This window comes from Arachis hypogaea, chromosome 20, assembly GCF_003086295.3.
Source record: "Arachis hypogaea cultivar Tifrunner chromosome 20, arahy.Tifrunner.gnm2.J5K5, whole genome shotgun sequence".
Lineage (NCBI taxonomy): Eukaryota > Viridiplantae > Streptophyta > Magnoliopsida > Fabales > Fabaceae > Arachis > Arachis hypogaea.
This window is the reverse complement of record NC_092055.1, coordinates 69,553,290-69,572,919: the sequence shown is the minus strand read 5'-3', so window position 1 is coordinate 69,572,919 and position 19,630 is coordinate 69,553,290.

The window sequence follows — 19,630 nt, the reverse complement described above, 5'->3', positions numbered from 1 at the left end:
ATGTATTATGAGATTATAGTATACTAAAAGATAATTAAATTAAGATAGAGATACTTATGTAATTCATTGGTGAGAGTTTCAGATAAGCGTGTAGAGATGCTTTCGTTCCTCTGAACCTCTGCTTTCCTGCTGTCTTCATCCAACCATTCCTACTCCTTTCCATGGCAAGCTTTATGTAGGGTATCACTATTGTCAATGGCTACATCCCATCCTCTCTGTGAAAATGGTCCAATGCGCTGTCACTGCATGGCTAATCATCTGTCGGTTCTCGATCATACAGGAATAGGATTTACTATCCTTTTGCGTCTGTCACTACGCCCAGCACTCGCGAGTTTGAAGCTCGTCACAGTCATCCTTTCCCAGATCCTACTCGGAATACCACAGACAAGGTTTAGACTTTCCGGATCTCAAGAATGGCCGTCCATGGGTTCTAACTTATACCACAAAGATTCTAATATCTCAGACTCGGTCCCCTGTATTAGATATCTAAGAGATACTCATTCTAGCTTGTTTGCATGTAGAACAGAAGTGTTTGTCAGGCACGCGTTCATAATTGAGAATGATGATGAGCGTCACATAATCATCACATTCATCATGTTCTTGGGTGCGAATGGATATGTTAGAGAAGGAATAAGCTTGAATTGAATAGAAAAATAATAGTACTTTGCATTAATTCATGAGGAACAACAGAGCTCCACACCTTAATCTATGGTGTGTAGAAACGCTAACGTTTGAAAATACATAAGTGATAATGGTCCAGGCATGGACAAATGGCCAGCCCCCATGAAAGTCTAAGATAGCATAAAACTAATCAAAGATGATCCAAAGATGTTCCAAAAGATGTAAACATAATAGTAAAAAGTCCTATTTATACTAAACTAGTTACTAGGGTTTGCAGAATTGAGTAAATGATGCAGAAATCCACTTCTGGGGCCCACTTGGTGTGTGCTTGGGCTGAGCATTGAGCTTTACATGTGTAGAGGTCTTTCTTGGAGTTGAACGCCAGTTTGTAGCCTGTTTCTGGCGTTGAACTCCACTTTGCAACCTGTTTCTGGCGTTTGACTCCAGAATGCAGCATGGAACTGGCGTTGAACGCCAGTTTACATCATCTATCCTTATTTAAAGTATAAACTATTATATATTTCTGGAAAGCCCTGGATGTCTACTTTCCAACGCAATTGAGAGAGCGCCATTTAGAGTTTTGTAGCTCTAGAAAATCCACTTTGAGTGCGGGGAGGTCAGAATGCAACAGCATCTGCAGTCCTTCTTCAACCTCTGAATCTGATTTTTGCTCAAGTCCCTCAATTTCAGCCAGAAAATACCTGAAATCACAGAAAAACACACAAACTCATAGTAAAGTCCAGAAATGTGAATTTTAATTAAAAACTAATAAAAATATACTAAAAACTAACTAAATCATACTAAAAACTATGTAAAAATAATGCCAAAAAGCGTATAAATTATCCGCTCATCAGTAAGGGTCGATCCCACGGAGATTGTTGGCTTGAAGCAATCTATGGTTACCTTGTAAATCTTAGTCAGGAGATTAATTATGATTATCAGTTTGGATTGTGAAAAATAAAAGAGCATGAAATAAATACTTGTTATGCAGTAATGGAGAATATGTTGCAGTTTTGGAGATGCTTTGTCTTCTAAATCTCTGCTTTCCTCCTATCTTCTTCTTCACGCACGCAAGGTTCCTCCTATGACAAGCTGTGAGTTGGGGGATCACCGTTGTCAATGGCTACCATCCGTCCTCTCAATGAAAATGGTCTAGGTGCGCTGTCACTGCACGGCTAATCATCTGTCGGTTCTCACTCATGCTGGAATAGGATCCACTGATCCTTTTGTGTCTGTCACTACGCCCAACCCTTGTGAGTTTGAAGCTCGTCACAGTCATTGAATCCCTGAATCCTACTCGGAATACCACAGACAAGGTTTAGACTTTCCGGATTCTCAAGAATGCTGCCAATGGATTCTAGCTTATACCACGAAGATTCTGATTAAGGAATCCAAAAGATACTCATTCAATCGAAGGTAGAACGGGAGTGGTTGTCAGGCACGTGTTCATAGATTGAGAATGGTGATGAGTGTCACGGATCATCACATTCATCATATTGAAGTGCGAATGAACATCTTAGATAGAAACAAGCGTGTTTGAATAGAAAACAAAAATAATTGCATTAATTCATCGAGACACAGCAGAGCTCCTCAACGCCAACAATGGAGTTTAGAGACTCATGCCATCAAAGAGTACAAAGTTCAAATCTAAAATGTCATGAGGTACAAAATAAATCTCTAAAAGTTGTTTAAATACTAAACTAGTAACCTAGGTTTATAGAAAATGAATAAGCTAATATAGATAGTGCAGAAATCCACTTCTGGGGCCCACTTGGTGTGTGCTGGGGCTGAGACTTGAGCTTTACACGTGCCTAGGCTGTTTCCAGAGTTAAACGCCAGGTTGTAACCTGTTTCTGGCGTTTAACTCCAACTTGTAACCTGTTTCTGGCGTTTAACGCCAGAATGCAACATGGAACTTGTGTTGAACGCCAGTTTACGTCATTTATCCTTGAGCAAAGTATGGACTATTATATATTGCTGGAAATTCCTGGATGTCTACTTTCCAACGCAATTGAGAGCGCGCCATTTGGACTTCTGTAGCTTCAGAAAATTTATTTCAAGTGCAGGGAGGTCAGAATCCAACAGCATCTGCAGTCCTTTTTAGCCTGAATCAGATTTTTGCTCAACTCCCTCAATTTCGGCCAGAAAATACCTAAAATTACAGAAAAATACAAAAACTCATAGTAAAATCCAGAAATGTGATTTTTATTTAAAAACTAATAAAAATATACTAAAAAGTGACTAAAAACATATTAAAAACTACCTAAAAACCATGCCAAAAAGCGTATAAATTATCCGCTCATCACAACACCAAACATAAATTGTTGCTTATCTCCAAGCAACTAAAAACAAAGTAGGATAAAAAGAAGAGAATATACAATGAATTCCAAAAGTATCTATGAAGATCAGTCTTAATTAGATGAGCGGGGCTATTAGCTTTTTGCTTCTGAACAGTTTTAGCATCTCACTTTATCCTTTGAAGTTCAGAATGATTGGCATCCATAGGAACTCAGAATTCAGATAGTGTTATTGATTCTCCTAGTTTAGTATGTTGATTCTTGAACACAGCTACTTTATGAGTCTTGGCCGTGGCCCTAAGCACTCTGTTTTCCAGTATTACCACCGGATACATACATGCCGCAGACACATAACTGGGTGAACCTTTTCAGATTGTGACTCAGCTTTGCTAAAGTCCCCAATTAGAGGTGTCCAGGGTTCTTAAGCACACTCTGTTTTTGCTTTGGACCTTGACTTTAACCGCTCAGTCTCAAGTTTTCACTTGACAACTTCACGCCACAAGCACATGGTTAGGGACAGCTTGGTTTAGCCGCTTAGGCCAGGATTTTATTCCTTTAGGCCCTCCTATCCAGTGATGCTCAAAGCCTTGGATCCTTTTTATTACCCTTGCCTTTTGGTTTTAAGGGCTATTGGCTTCTTGCTCTTGCCTTTTGGTTTAAAGAGCCTTTGGCTTTTTCTGCTTACTTTTTCTTTTTCTTGCTCTCTTTTTTTTTTCGCTTTTTTTTTTTGCAAGCTTTGTTCTTCACTGCTTTTTCTTGCTTCAAGAATCATTTTTATGATTTTTCAGATTATCAAATAACATTTCTCCTTTTTCATCATTCTTTCAAGAGCCAACAATTTTAACATTCATAAACAACAAATTCAAAAGACATATGCACTGTTCAAGCATTCATTCAGAAAACAAAAAGTACTGGCACCACATCAAAATAATTAAACTATTTTAAAATTCGAAATTCATGTACTTCTTTTTCTTTTTCAGAAAATATTTTTCATTTAAGAAAGGTGATGGATTCATAGGACATTCATATCTTTAAGATATAGACACTTAGATACTAGTGATCGTGTAATAATACCCAAACATAAATAAACATAAAGCATAGTAAACGAAAAACAGAGAAATAAGAACAAGGAGATTAAGGAACGGGTCCACCTTAGTGAGGGTGGCGTCTTCCTCTTCTTGGAGAACCAATGGTGCTCTTGAGCTCCTCTATGTCTCTTCCTTGACTTTGTTGCTCCTCCCTCATAGCTCTTTGATCTGCAGTCAAATGCTCTACCACTGAACTATGGACCCTTGCCATAAATGGTTATGGAAAAAAAACAAAAAAGCAACGCTTTTTTTTTTCACACCAAACTTAAAAGGTTTGCTCGTCCTCGAGCAAAAGAAGATAGAAGGGGATCCTGTGGGGTCCACGGATCCTGTGGAGTCCACTGATCCTGAGGGGTCAAGGACTTAGCATCCCTGCTCTATTGAGGCATGCAAAACGCCCTTAGTGTGCAATCCTGGCGTTTATCGCCAGACTGCTGCTTGTTTCTGGCATTAAACGCCAGCTTTTCCCCTTTCTTGGCGTTGAACGCCAACTTGGTGCTTGTTTCTGGCATTTAACGCCAGCTTGATGCTTTTTTCTGGCATTAAACGCCAGTCTGATGCTTCTTACTGGTGTTTAAATGCCAGTAAGCTCTTCCTCTAGGGTGAGCTGTTTTAATGTTGTTTTTGACTTTGCTTTGATTTCTGTGACTCCACATGATCATCATCCTAAAGAAAACATAAACTAAAAATGGAAAACAGAAAATTAACATAGATAAGGAAAAATTGGGTTGCCTCCCAATAAGCGCTTCTTTATTGTCTTTAGCTGGACTTTGCTGAGCTTTTAATCTAGCCTCAGCCTTGAGCACTCTTGCTCAATATTGCCTTCAAGATAATGCTTGATTCTCTGTCCATTAATAATGAACTTCTTATCAGAATCAATGTCTTGAAGCTCCACATAGCCATATGGTGACACACTTGTAATCACATATGGTCCCCTCCACAGGGATTTCAGTTTCCCAGGGAATAGCCGGAGCCTAGAGTTAAACAACAGAACTTTCTGTCCTGGTTCAAAGACTCTAGATGACAACTTTCTATCATGCCACCTTTTTGCTTTCTCTTTGTAAAGCTTGGCATTTTCGAAAGCAGTGAGTCTGAATTCCTCTAGCTCATTCAGCTGGAGCAATCTTTTTTCTCCAGCTAATTTGGCATCAAAGTTTAAGAATCTGGTTGCCCAGTAGGCCTTGTGCTCCAGTTCCATGGGCAGATGACAGGCCTTACCATACACAAGCTGGTATGGAGAGGTCCCTATAGGAGTCTTGAATGCTGTTCTGTAAGCCCACAGAGCATTATCCAAGCTTCTCGCCCAATCCTTTCTACGGGTACTTACAGTTCGTTCCAGGATTCTTTTTATTTCTCTATTAGAGACTTCAGCTTGCCTATTTATCTGTGGATGATACAGAGTTGCCACTTTGTGACTAATTCTATACCGGACCATAGCAGAGTAAAGCTGTTTGTTGCAGAAGTGAGTGCCCCAATCACTAATTAGTGCTCTATGGACACCAAACCTGCTGAAGATATGTTTCTGGAGGAACTTCAGCACTGTCTTAGTATCATTAGTGGGTGTTGCAATGGCCTCTACTCATTTGGATACATAGTCGACTGCCACCAGAATATAAGTGTTTGAGTATGATGGTGGGAAAGGCCCCATGAAGTCAATACCCCATACGTCAAATAACTCAATCTCTAATATTCCTTGCTGAGGCATGGCGTAACTGTGAGGTAGATTACCAGCTCTCTGGCAGCTGTCACAGTTACGCACAAACTCTCGGGAGTCTTTATAGAGTGGGCCAGTAGAAGCCACATTGGAGGACTTTTGTGGCTGTTCGCTCACCTCCAAAATGTCCTCCATATTGTGATCCATGACAATGCCATAGGATCTTCTATGCTTCTTCTCTAGGCACACACCTACAGATTATTCCGTCTGCACATCTCTTAAAGAGATATGGTTCATCCCACAAGTAGTACTTTGCATCAGTAATTAATTTTTTCTTTTGTTGCCTGCTGTACTCCTTGGGTATGAACCTTGCAGCTTTATAGTTTGCAATGTCTGCAAACCATGGCGTTTTCTGAATGGCGAACAAATACTCATCAGGAAAGGTTTCAGAGATCTCAATAGAGGGAAAGGACGCCCCTTCTGTTGGCTCTATCCGGGACAGATGATCAGCCACTTGGTTTTCTGTCCCTTTTCTGTCTCTTATTTCTATATCAAACTCTTGCAGAAGCAACACCCATCTTATGAGCCTGGGTTTTGAATCCTGCTTTGTAACTAGATATTTAAGAGTAGCATGGTCAGTGTACACAATCACTTTTGATCCTACTAAGTATGATCTAAACTTGTCAATGGCATAAACCACTGCAAGCAATTCTTTTTCTATGGTTGTGTAATTTTTCTGGGCATCATTTAAAACACGGCTAGCATAATAAGTGACATGCAGAAGCTTGTCATGCTTCTGTCACAGTATTGCACCAATGGCATGGTCACTGGCATCACACATTAGTTCAAATGGTAATGTCCAGTCTGGTGTAGAAATAACTAGTGCTATGACCAGCTTAGCTTTCAGAGTTTCAAATGCCTACAGACACTCTGTGTCAAACACAAATGGCATGTCAGCTAGCAGATTGCTCAGAGGTTTTGCAATTTTTGAAAAATCCTTTATGAACCTCCTATAGAATCCTGCATGCCCCAGAAAGCTTCTGATTGCCTTGACATTGGCAGGTGGTGGTAATTTTTCAATTACCTCTACCTTAGCTTGATCCATCTCTATTTCCTTGTTCGAAATCTTGTGCCCAAGGACAATCCCTTCAGTCACTATAAAGTGACATTTTTCCTAGTTTAAAACCAGGTTAGTCTCTTGGCATCTTTTAAGAACTAGTGTCAGGTGATCAAGACAGGAGCTGAATGAGTCTCCATATACTGAGAAGTCATCCATGAAGACTTCCAGAAATTTTTCCACCATATCAGAGAAAATAGAGAGCATGCATCTCTGAAAGGTTGTAAATGCATTACACAGCCCAAATAGCATCCTTCTGTATACTCCAGATGGACATGTAAATGTAGTTTTCTCTTAATCCTGGGGATCTACTGCAATTTGGTTGTAACCTGAATAGCCATCTAAAAAGCAGTAAAAATCATGACTTGCTAGTCTCTCTAGCATCTGGTCTATGAATGGTAAAGGAAAATGATCCTTTCTGGTGGCTGTATTGAGCCTTCTGTAGTCAATACACATGCGCCACCCTGTAACTGTTCTTGTAGGAACCAGTTCATTTTTTTCATTATGAACCACTATCGTGCCTCCCTTTTTGGGGACAACTTGAACAGGGCTCACCCAGGGGCTATCAGAAATAGGATAAATAATCCCAGCCTCCAGAAACTTGGTGACCTCTTTCTGCACTACTTCCTTCATGGCTGGATTTAACCGCCTCTGTGGTTGAATCACTGGCTTAGCATCATCCTCCAATAGGATCTTGTGCATACATCTAGCTGGGCTTATGCCCTTAAGGTCACTTATGGACCACCCAAGAGCTGTCTTGTATGTCCTTAGCACTTGAAGTAGTGCTTCCTCTTCCTGTGAATTCAAAGCAGAGCTTATGATCACTGGAAAAGTGTCACCTTCTCCCAGAAATGCATATTTCAGGGATGGTGGTAATGGTTTGAGCTCGGATTTAGGAGGTTTTTCCTCTTCCTGAGGAATTTCCAGAGGCTCTTTCAATTCCTCTGAATCCTCCAGATCAGGCTGAACATCTTTAAAGATGTCTTCCAGCTCTGATTTGAGACTCGCAGCCATGTTGATCTCCTCTACTAAAGAGTCAATAAGATCAATTTTCATGCAGTCTTTTGGTGTGTCTGGATGCTGCATGGCTTTGACAGCATTCAACTTAAACTCATCCTCATTGACTCTCAGGGTTACTTCCCCCTTTTGGACATCAATGAGAGTTCGTCCAGTTGCTAGGAAGGGTCTTCCTAGAATGAGAGTAGCACTCTTGTGCTCCTCCATTTCCAGCACTACAAAGTCAGTGGGGAAGGCAAATGGCCCAACCCTGACAATCATGTCTTCAATCACGCCTGATGGGTATTTAATGGAGCCATCAACAAGTTGGAGACATATGCGGGTTGGTTTAACTTCTTCAGTTAAACCAAGCTTTCTGATAGTGGATGCATGTATTAGATTGATACTTGCCCCAAGATCACATAAAGCTGTCTTGGTGCAATTACCCTCTAATGTGCATGGTATCATGAAGCTCTCAGGATCTTTAAGCTTTTCTGGGAAGCTTTTCAGAATGATTGCACTGCATTCTTCAGTGAGGAGAACTCTTTCAGTTTCTCTCCAATCCTTCTTATGACTCAAGATCTCTTTCATAAACTTGGCATAAGAAGGTATTTGCTCAAGTGCCTCTGCAAACGGAATCTTTATTTCAAGAGTCCTGAGATAGTCTGCAAAGAGAGCAAATTGCCTATCCTGCTCCTCTTGGCAGAGTTTTTGAGGATAAGGCATTTTGGCTTTGTATTCTTCAACCTTGGTTGCTACAGGTCTATTTCCTACAGAGGTGGTTGGAGAAGCCTTTTTAGAGGGGTTGTTATCAGCACTTGTGTGTGTCTGATCCCTCACTGGCGTTTGAATGCCAGGGGTGGAAGCTGGATTGGCGTTGGATGCCAACTCCTTACCTGTTCCTGGCATTTGAACGCTAGAACTGAGCTTCCTTTGGGCGTTTAACGCCAACTCCTTGCTTGTTTGTGGCGTTTGAACGCCAGAACTGAGCATGGGTTGGGCGTTTAACGCTAGCTCTCCATTCTTTTCTGGCGTTTGAGCGTCAGAATCATTCCTCTCTAAGCTCTTACTATCCTCAAAGGGATTTTGGATGATATTTTGCTCATCCTCTGTCAATTGTTCTTTCCTTGGCTTTCTGCTGTTCTGAAGCGAGGTATTTAATATTTTCCCACTTCTTAATTGAACTGCCTAGCACTCTTCTGTTATCTGCTTTGATAACTGCTATTTTGTCTAATTCAATTGTGCCTCCATATTTTTATTAGCATTTTTAGTGTCTTGTAGCATCTCCTTGAATTCTGCTAGCTGTTTTGTTAGAAAGCACAATTGTTGATTGAGTTCAGTAACTTGTTCTGGAGGACCAAGTTCAGTAGATACTCCTTTGGCTTCTTCTTTTATGGAGGACCCATTACTTATGTACAGATGCTTATTTCTGGCAACTATATCAATAAGCTCTTGAGCCTCTTCAATAGTTTTCCTCATGTGTATAGATCCACTAGCTGAGTGGTTTAGGGACATTTGAGCTCCTTCTGTAAGCCCATAGTAGAAGATGTCTAATTGCACCCATTCTGAAAATATTTCAGAGGGGCATTTCCTTAGCATCCCTCTGTACCTCTCCCAGGCATTATAAAGGGATTCATCATCCTCTTGTTTAAAGCCTTGGATGTCCAGCCTTAGCTGTGTTATCCTTTTTGGAGGGAAATATTGATTCAGGAATTTGTCTGATAACTATTTCTATGTCCTTATGCTTGCTGTGGGTTGGTTATTTAACCACCTTTTAGCTTGATCTTTTACAGCAAACGGAAACAGTAACAGTCTGTATACATTCTGATCTACCTCCTTGTCACGTACTGTGTCAGCAATTTGTAAGAATTGTGCCAGAAACTCAGTAGGTTCTTCCTGTGGAAGACCAGAATACTGACAATTTTGCTGCACCAAGACAATGAGCTGAGGATTTAGCTCAAAACTGCCTGCTTTGATGGAGGGTATACAGATACTACTCCCATATGCAGCAGTAGTGGGGTTAGCATATGACCCCAGAGTCCTTCTGGACTGTTCATTTCCACTTAGATCCATGACGAAGAAAGGGAGATGATGTGAATTGCAAGTAAAATATATTTTTATAAAAATTTTTTTTTGAATACCAAAATTAAAATAAAATAAAATAAAACAAATGAAAAATTGACTATAATTTCGAAATTTAGAAGAAAAAGAAATAAAAGAAAATTGAAAACTAAATTGATTAATTAAAAAGATTTGAAAAAGATGTGGGTGATGATTTTCGAAAAAAAATGAAGAGAGAGAAATTGGTTAGTAAGTTTTGAAAAAGATATGTCTTAAAATTAAAGATACTTGTAAGAAAATAAAATAAAATAAAATAAAAGATATGAAAAAGATTTGAATTTAAGATTTGAGATTAGAAAAGATAAGATAAGCTAGGTAAGAGAAGATAAGGAATTTAAATTAAAAAGTTTTAAAATTTAAATTTTAAATTTGAAATTAAATTTTGAAATTTGAAATTTGAAATTTAAAATTTGAAATTTGAAATTTGAAATTTGAATTTTTAAATTTTGAATTTTCGAAAAAATCAATAATATAAGATAAGGATTTTAAAAAGATTTAAATTTTGAAAAGATTTTATTTTTAAATTTTGAAAATTAAATTTTGAATTTTGTAAGTTGAAATTTGAAATTTGAAATAAGATAAGATAAGTTTTTGAAAAAGATATGATTTTTTTTTTTTTTGAAAAAGATTTGAATTTTGAAAAAATTTGATTTTTAAAATAAAAATCTGAATTTTTCAAGGTGATTTTCGAAAAATCAATTAAAATAAAGGAAAAAGATATTTTTGAATTCAATGAGGAAAGAGAAAAATAATAAATAGATACAGAACTTAAATTTTTTAGATCTAATGCTCCTTATTTTCGAAAATTTTGAGGAGAAACACCAAGGAACACCAAACATAAAAATTTTAAAATCAAAACACAAGAAAGACTCAGGAACACCTTGAAGATTCACAAGAACACGAAGAACAGAAATTCAAAGACTCAAAGGACTCAAGAACATAAAAAAAGAACACCAAACTTAAAATTTTTAGAAAATCAAAGTAAAATTTTTGAAAACTAAAGAAAAATTAACAAGAGAACACCAAACTTAAAGTTTGGCACAAGATTTAATCAAAGAAAAATTATTTTTTAAAAAAAGTTTTAAAAAAAGGATAGCCAATTACCAAGAATATAAGCACAACGCTCTAGCCAATTGAGCTATAAATTTAACGTATTTTAATAAGGTATTTAATGTATAAAATATTTTATTTTTATTTTTTTTATTTTTATTTTTTTTATACTAATAATTTGAAAATGCACAAGAAAAACAAGAAAAATCACAAAACAAGAAAAACTAAACATCAAACAAGGAAAATAAACAAGAACAACTTGAAGATTAAGAAAGAACAATGAACACAAATTCGAAAATTTAAAAGAAAATAAAAACATACAATTGACACCAAACTTAGAATATGAAACTAAACTCAAACAGAAAAACTCAATTATCAGTTTATAAAATTTTCAAAAATTTAAAAAGAGAAAATAAGGATTTAAAAAAAATTTCAACCAAAAACAATAATAGAAGACTCTAAACTAAAAAAAAATATTTTTCTTAATCTAAGGAACAAACTAAACCGTTAGTTGTCCAAACTCGAACAATCTCCGGTAACGGCGCCAAAAACTTGGTGCACAAAATTGTGATTCACACTTTTCACAACTCCGCACAACTAACCAGCAAGTGCACTGGGTCGTCCAAGTAATACCTTACGTGAGTAAGGGTCGATCCCTCGGAGATTGTTGGCTTGAAGCAATCTATGGTTACCTTGTAAACTTAGTCAGGAGATTAATTATGATTATCAGTTTGGATTACGAAAAATAAAAGAGCATGAAATAAATACTTGTTATGCTGTAATGGAGAATATGTTGGAGTTTTGGAGATGCTTTGTCTTCTAAATCTCTGATTTCCCTTGTCTTCTTCTTCACGCACGCAAGGTTCCTCCTATGGTAAACTGTGTGTTGGTGGATCACCGTTGTCAATGGCTACCATCCGTCCTCTCAGTGAAAATGGTCCAGGTGCGCTGTCACCGCACGGCTAATCATCTGTCGGTTTTCACTCATGCTGGAATAGGATCCATTGATCCTTTTGCGTCTGTCACTACGCCCAACCCTTGTGAGTTTGAAGCTCGTCACAGTCATTCAATCCCTGAATCCTACTCCGAATACCACAGACAAGGTTTAGACTTTCCGGATTCTCAAGAATGCTGCCAATGGATTCTAGCTTATACCACGAAGATTCTGATTAAGGAATCCAAGAGACACTCATTCAATCGAAGGTAGAACGGGAGTGGTTGTCAGGCACGCGTTCATAGATTGAGAATGGTGATGAGTGTCACGGATCATCACATTCATCATATTGAAGTGCGAATGAACATCTTAGATAGAAACAAGCGTGTTTGAATAAAAAACAGAAATAATTGCATTAATTCATCGAGACACAGCAGAGCCCCTCATCCCCAACAATGGACTTTGGAGACTCATGCCATCAAAGAGTACAAAGTTCAGATCTAAAATGTTATGAGGTACAAAATAAATCTCTAAAAGTTGTTTAAATACTAAACTAGTAACCTAGGTTTACAGAAAATGAATAAGCTAAGATAGATAGTGCAGAAATCCACTTTTGGGGCCCACTTGGTGTGTGCTGGGGCTGAGACTTGAGCTTTACACGTGCCTAGGCTGTTTCCAGAGTTAAACACCAGGTTGTAACCTGTTTCTGGCGTTTAACTCCAACTTGCAACCTATTTCTGTCGTTTAACACCAGAATGCAACATGGAACTGGCGTTGAACGCCAGTTTATATCGTTTATCCTTGAGCAAAGTATGGACTATTATATATTGCTGGAAAGTCCTCGATGTCTACTTTCCAATGCAATTGAGAGCGCGCCATTTGGACTCTTGTAGCTCCAGAAAATCTATTTTGAGTGCAGGGAGGTCAGAATCCAACAGCATCTGCAGTCCTTTTTCAGCCTAAATCAGATTTTTGCTCAGCTCCCTCAATTTCAGCCAGAAAATACCTGAAATTACAGAAAAACACACAAACTCATAGTAAAGTCTAGAAATGTGATTTTTATTTAAAAACTAATAAAAATATACTAAAAAGTGACTAAAACATATTAAAAACTACCTAAAAATAATGCCAAAAAGCGTATAAATTATCCGCTCATCAGTAGTCTATAGCATGCCAGCATTGAACCAACAGATCAAGCCATTTGAGCAATGCCAAGAATTCATAGACCATCAGAGAGCACAAGCCAATAAAAATACAGCACACATGCAACAAGGATTGAAGGATGCTGAGCTCTGGGGTCAGATAGACCACATTTAGGATCGAAGATGCCCTGTTGAAGAACCCCAAGAAACAAGCAAGAAGAGGAAGAAGAAGAAAGGAGATTCCAGCAAAGGCAAGGAGCACGAACATTAGGAGGTGGTGGAGTTCCTTTCATGTTTTTTTTTATTTAAATAAGGATGATGCATATCTGAAACATGATATGCCTCCAAATGTTTTTATGTTCTGCACTTTCATGTTTTATTAGAATCTTTATTAGGATCTGCATTATGCTTGTTATCATCCAGCTGCTGAATTATGTCTTCTTTCCCTTTTGCATCAATAAGAGAAAATGTTTGAAATAGAAAGTGACTGTCCAATGTTGTAGGAATTAGAATGAAGTTTTGTGGTGGTAATTGCTTGATTGGATGGAAAGCTCAATAATAAAAGCTGCACAATAGAATGCTCTTTGTAGTATGAACTTAGTTGCTGTTATAAAACCTGTCATTAATAATATCCCTTGGAAAATGAATAAAAGTGAGAAAGAAAAAGAAAATAAAAGCCAAGAATTGGCAAAGAAACAAATAATAAGGCTAGACACCAATAGCTTGGACCTTAGGACATGTGCCTGTGGTGTTTCTTGTACTAGGATATGCTTGGACAATTAGGTTTTGAGGAGTCTTTTAAAACTTGGTAACTTGGATTAACTAATCCGGGATTACCAACCGAAAGTCCATTATCAAGAGCAACCTAGTTACAAAGCATTTAATGACCCAAAGAGGTGCTGGGCATCAATGTTCCTAAGAAGAATTGTGAGCCAAGTGTCTATAGTGAAGAAGTGTTGAGCAAAATTGAGCTAAAAGGCTGCTGCAACACTTGACATTGAGTTATCATTGAGAAATAAGCTTTCTAAGCAAAAGAAAGAAGGAAAAACCAAAAAGGGATCAATCAAAGAGCAAGGAACAACAACTCTAGTGAATCCTTAAAGAAGCATTTCTTATCTATCAGCAAAGAATAAGTGAGCTACATCTTGTCTGCATAAAATCCCATGGTCTTAATTCAATTACCTGCTAAATAAGGATATATGCTTCTCTGTTTTATTTCATTTCTTCTCATGTTTAGTGCTTGCTTGGGGACAAGCCAGGTTTAAGTTTGGTGTTGTGATGACAAGTCATCTTATGCTAGTTTTACAAGCATTTTTCATTAAGTTTCATTAGGTTTTATGCACTTTCTTGCACAATAAGTAAGTAGTTGGAGTAGATTTTCATGATTATGTTAAATCAATCAAACATCATTTATTTTACACAAAATCAAAGGTTTTATGCTAGAATTTAATGATTTTATAAATGATGCAAAGATCTAGTGATTTTGGTGGGACTTTGATTAGTTGTTTGGTTGCTTCTAGGTGAAAAAATGATGAAGAAAGGAAAAATCCAGGACAGCGTTGCATTACCAAACGTGGCGTTCATTAAGGCAATGGTAGGCAAGGAAACCAGTGCACCAAGGCTCAACAAGAGCCAGCGTTCAAGCAAGTGAATGCCACGTTCACCTTAGTGAACGTTTTCGGGCGCTCAATCATGAGGCATGCACTAAGGAAGGGTAGCACTCAAAAATTATAGTGCAGCACTCCCTTTGTGCAACGTTTTTGTGACTCTTGGTCGAGGAAGCAAGGCGCAGCATCAAAGCAACAAGGGTAGCGCTCAATAATTCAAATGCAGCGTTCACTTTTGTGAACTTTATCGCGCTCGAAGAGGGATCACCAAGGGAAGCTGGGCGCGCATCAAGCCAAGGAAGGGTAGCGTTCAAGAATTTGAACGTAGCATTCCCTTTTGGCAACATTTTCGTGCTTCTCATGGGGAGGAAGGCTCAGCATCAAGTGTAGCGCTCAAGGTTAGAGTGCAGCGTTCACTTATTGAATGCTATAGGAAGACAAATGCGTACCAAAGGCTCACCAACAAAAAGTGAACGCAACGTTCACTACTCAAAACGGAGCGCTCCACTGGAGCTAGCACCCTGACCCATGCCACTTGAACCAAAGCCACCCAGATCCATTTTTCATTCAAGGCCAACTTTGAAAAGCCCACTCCAAGCTTTGAAGACCAAAATAGAAAGTGTATAAATAGGAACAAGTTTGATTTGAGGAAGGACCTTTAGCTCATTTTTAGTTTTTCATTTTTAATTTTCATTTGTTTTGAATTTGGGATTTGGGGATTAGATCTAGTTTTCTTTCTGTTTGTTCTTGCTTCTGCAACTTCTACTTTCTGTTTTGGGTTTTTGAAATTGAGATTGAAGAGTTCCATTGATTCTTCATCTGAGAATCATCTTTTACTTTTCTTCTCAATAGTTCTAAGAATTGAAAGTTGGATCTGAATTTCCTTTTTTGTTTTCATTTCTATTTCTTCTGCAATTTCTTTTCTGCTTGGTTAAGAGAGTCATTGAGATCTAGATCTACTTTCTAATCTTATTGCTCTTCTGCACTTTTCAATTTCCCTCTTAGAATTTTACAATTGATTTAAGTTTTCTTGCTGTTTTGTTTCTTGAAGCAATTTTCCATTTCTGTTTTAGCTACTGAGATCCAGATCTAAATCTGCATCTTATAGCTCTCTGAGTTACTTTAATTTACATTTTCTAGTTCAATTTGAATCCCAACACCCAAATCCATTTTATTCTTGATGCAATTTAAGCTTCTTGTCAAATTACATTCAGCAATTTAAGTTTCTTGCACTTTAAGTTTCTGCAATTTACTTTTCTTGCAATTTAAGTTTCAGCTCTTTTACTTTCTTGCATTTTAAGTTTCTACAATTTACTTCTTCTGCCCTTTAAGATTCAGTCAATCCACCCTCTCCCTTTTATTTTCTTGTAATTTAGCTTCTGTTAATCAAGTTTCACTCAAATCATCAAATATTCGCTTAACTAAATTCATCGCCTAACTAAAATTGCTCAATTCATCAATCCTTGTGGGATCGACCTCACTCTTGTGAGTTATTTCTACTTGATGTGACCCGGTACACTTTTCGGTTAGTTTTGTATGGAAATCTAATTATCCCCCATCAAATATCCGTCCTTGTCTGTGGCATTTTGAGTAGCATCACGAAGAGGAGTGGATTGCTTAGGTCTTCACCTTCAACTATGGTGGGAAGCCATGAGTTAACTTGATGAGGAAGCTACATGAGTTTCTCGGATATGGTGGACTGCTATGGTTTAGAAGAGAATAACTTGATGAGGATGCTACATGAGTTAGTCAATTACGGCTGACATTGAATGAATCGTCTGTTGTTGAAGTAGACAGTAAGAAAAGTTAATCCAAAAAGAATCTGTATCTCTGAAGCCTTAACTAATTATCCATCATTGCTTTTACACTAATCTGGTATTTCGTTCTTTACTTTTTTTTATGCTTCTTAACAAACAACCATCTTTTCTAATCGCGTGACTAAGATCTACAAGATAGCCATTGATTGCTCAATCCAACAATCTCCATGGGATTCGACCCTCACTCACCTGAGGTATTACTTGGACGACCCGGTGCACTTCGCCGGTTCAGTTGTGTGAAGTTTAATTTTGCGCACCAAGTTTTTGGCGTCGTTGCTGGGGATTGTTCAAGTTTGACAAACTACTGGACTATCTTGTTGCTTAGATTAGGTATTCTTTAAGGTTTAGTTACTCTTTTAGTTGTGTCTTTTGTTTTCTTTTGCAAAAATTTTTCAAAACCTTTTCTTTTCTTTAGTGATCTTTGTCTTTTGTTTGAGTCTTGTGTCAGTTTTTAAGTTTGGTGTCTCCCTTATTTTATACACTTTTTGGCATCATTTTCATATCATTTTAAGTTTGGTGTCTCCCTTATTTTTATATCTTTTCATATCTTTTTCAAATCTTTTCTTTTTCTTTATTTAATCCTATCTTATCTTACTTTAAATTCAAATTATAAAATTCAAAATCAAATCTTTTTCAAAAATCAAATTTCAAATCTTATCTTTGCAAATCTTTTTCAAATCTTTATCATATCTTCTTACATTAAGTCCTTCTTATCTTATCTTCTTTTTAAATTTTAAATCTTTACTTTCTTTTAAAATTAAATTTCAAAATCAAATCTTTTATTTTCAATTCTTGTTTATTAGTTAGTTACTTGTTTTATTTTATTCCCTTTTTATTTCTTTTCTCTTTCTACTTTTTCAAAACTTCCTAACTCTTTCTCTTTCTTCTTTTTCGAAAACTTCATCTCTCTTGTCCTTTCTATTTTCAAAAATATCTCCCCCTCCCTCTCTATTGATTTTTGAAAACTCCTTTAACCTAAAACATATCTTTTTTTTCTTTTATTCTCTTCTAACTCTTTCAAAGGGCCTCTATACTCTAACATTGAGAATTATTTTCTTCTTGCATTCTTTCTTCTTGTTTATGAGCAGCAACAGAGATAAAAAACCTCTCTTTGATCCTGACCCTGAACCTGAGAGGACTCTAAGGAGGCATTTACAACAAATAAAAGCACAGCACTCCGGGAGAAACCTCACAGAGTTTTCGAACAAGAAGCTGAAAATACAAACATGGCAACCAATCCTTATGGTCGAGGAGACGCAAGAATGGTCCTATGTGACTTTACTGCACCCACTTCAGACTTCTATGGAAGAAACATCTCTATACATGCCATTGGTGCAAATAACTTTGAGCTGAAGCCTCAACTGGGCACTTTACCTCAACAGAACTGCCAGTTTCATGGACTTCCATAGGAAGATCCCAACAGATTCATCTCTGATTTCTTGTAGATCTATGATACTGTCAAGACTAATGGAGTGGATCCTGAGATCTACAAGCTTATGCTTTTCCCCATTGTTGTAAGGGACAGGGCTAGGTTATGGCTGGATTCTTAACCTAAGGAAAGCCTAGACTCTTGAGAAAAGGTGGTCAATGCATTCTTGACCAAGTTCTTTCCACCTCAGAAGCTGAGCAAGCTCAGGGTGGAAGTTCAGACCATCAGGTAGAAAGAAGGTAAATCCTTCTTTGAGGCCTGGGAGAGGTACAAGCAATTGACCAGAAGGTGCCCTCCTAACATGATTTCAGACTGGACCATATTAGATATCTTCTATGATGGTCTCTCTGAAGTATCCAAGAGGCACAGGAACTCATTGACATGGTTGCTAACAACCAATTCATGTACACTTCTGAGAGAAATCCTGTAAGCAATGGGGTAACTCAGAAGAGAGGAGTTTTGGAGATTGATACGTTGAATGTCATATTGGCTCAGAATAAGATCCTGACCCAACATGTCAACATGATCTCTCAGCATCTGACTGGATCACAAGTTGTAGCTGACAACACTCAAGAAGCCTCCTATGAAGGAGATGCATATGATCCAGATCCACCCATGATGGATGCGGTTAACTATTTAGGAAATTCCTCAAAAAATCCCAATAATGAGTCATATGGCAACACCTACAATCTAACATGGAGGAATCATCCCAACTTTTCTTGGAAGGATCAACAAAAGCCTCAGCAAGGCTTTAATAACAATCAAGGTGGAAGAAACCAGAATAGGTTTCTTAATAAACCATTGCCATCTTCTCAGTAGCAGATGGAAACTCCTAGGTAGAGCCTCTCTGACCTAGCCACTATAGTCTCCAATCTCTCTAAGACCACTCATAGTTTCATCACTGAAACAAGATCCTCCATCAGGAATTTGGAAGTACAGAATGGTCAGCTGAGTAAGAGAATCCCTGAGACCCCTCTTAACACTCTTCCTAGTAATACTGAAGTAAACTCAAGAGAAGAGTGCAAGGCCATAACTGTAGAAGTTGAGGCCAAAACTAAAGAGGAGAAGCTGGCGTTGAATGCCAGAAAGGGAGAAGCTGGGTGTTCAACGCCCAAAGAGGAGCAGCTGGAGGTGTTGAACGCTAGTAGTGGAGTAGAGTGATAAACCCCAATTTGTGGTTTATCTTGTGCTTAATTTAGGGGATTTTATGAACTTATCTCACATTTATTCAATGAAATGGCATGGTTTTGTGATTCTCCCTAATTTTGTGCTTAAGTTTGAAAACATGCTTTTTAAGCCTTAAAATAGCTAAATTTAATTCACTTTAATTCCACTCGATGCCTTGATATGTTTGTTGAGTGATTTCAGATTCATAAGGCAAAAATTGGATGGAAGAAGTGAAGAGAAAAACATGCAAAGTGGAGAATTCATGGAAAAACAAGGATTTGGAGCATTTAGAGTGACGCGCACGCGTGACAGTTGCACACGTGTGAAGAGGTGCATCGTCCAGGCGATGCATACGCGTGACATGACGCGTACACGTGAGAAGAAAATGCCAGACGATGCGTACGCTTGACCCACGCGTACGCGTCATAGCAGATACGTGACCTTATTAAAGTAAAAATGTTGGGGGCGATTTCTGAGCTTCCCAGGCCAAAATCTAACTTGTTTCTAAAGCTATTTCATGCAGAATTGAAGACTGGACAAGGGGGAGCAATTAGTTAGTGTATGAAGCATGCCTTAGTTAGTTTCTAGAG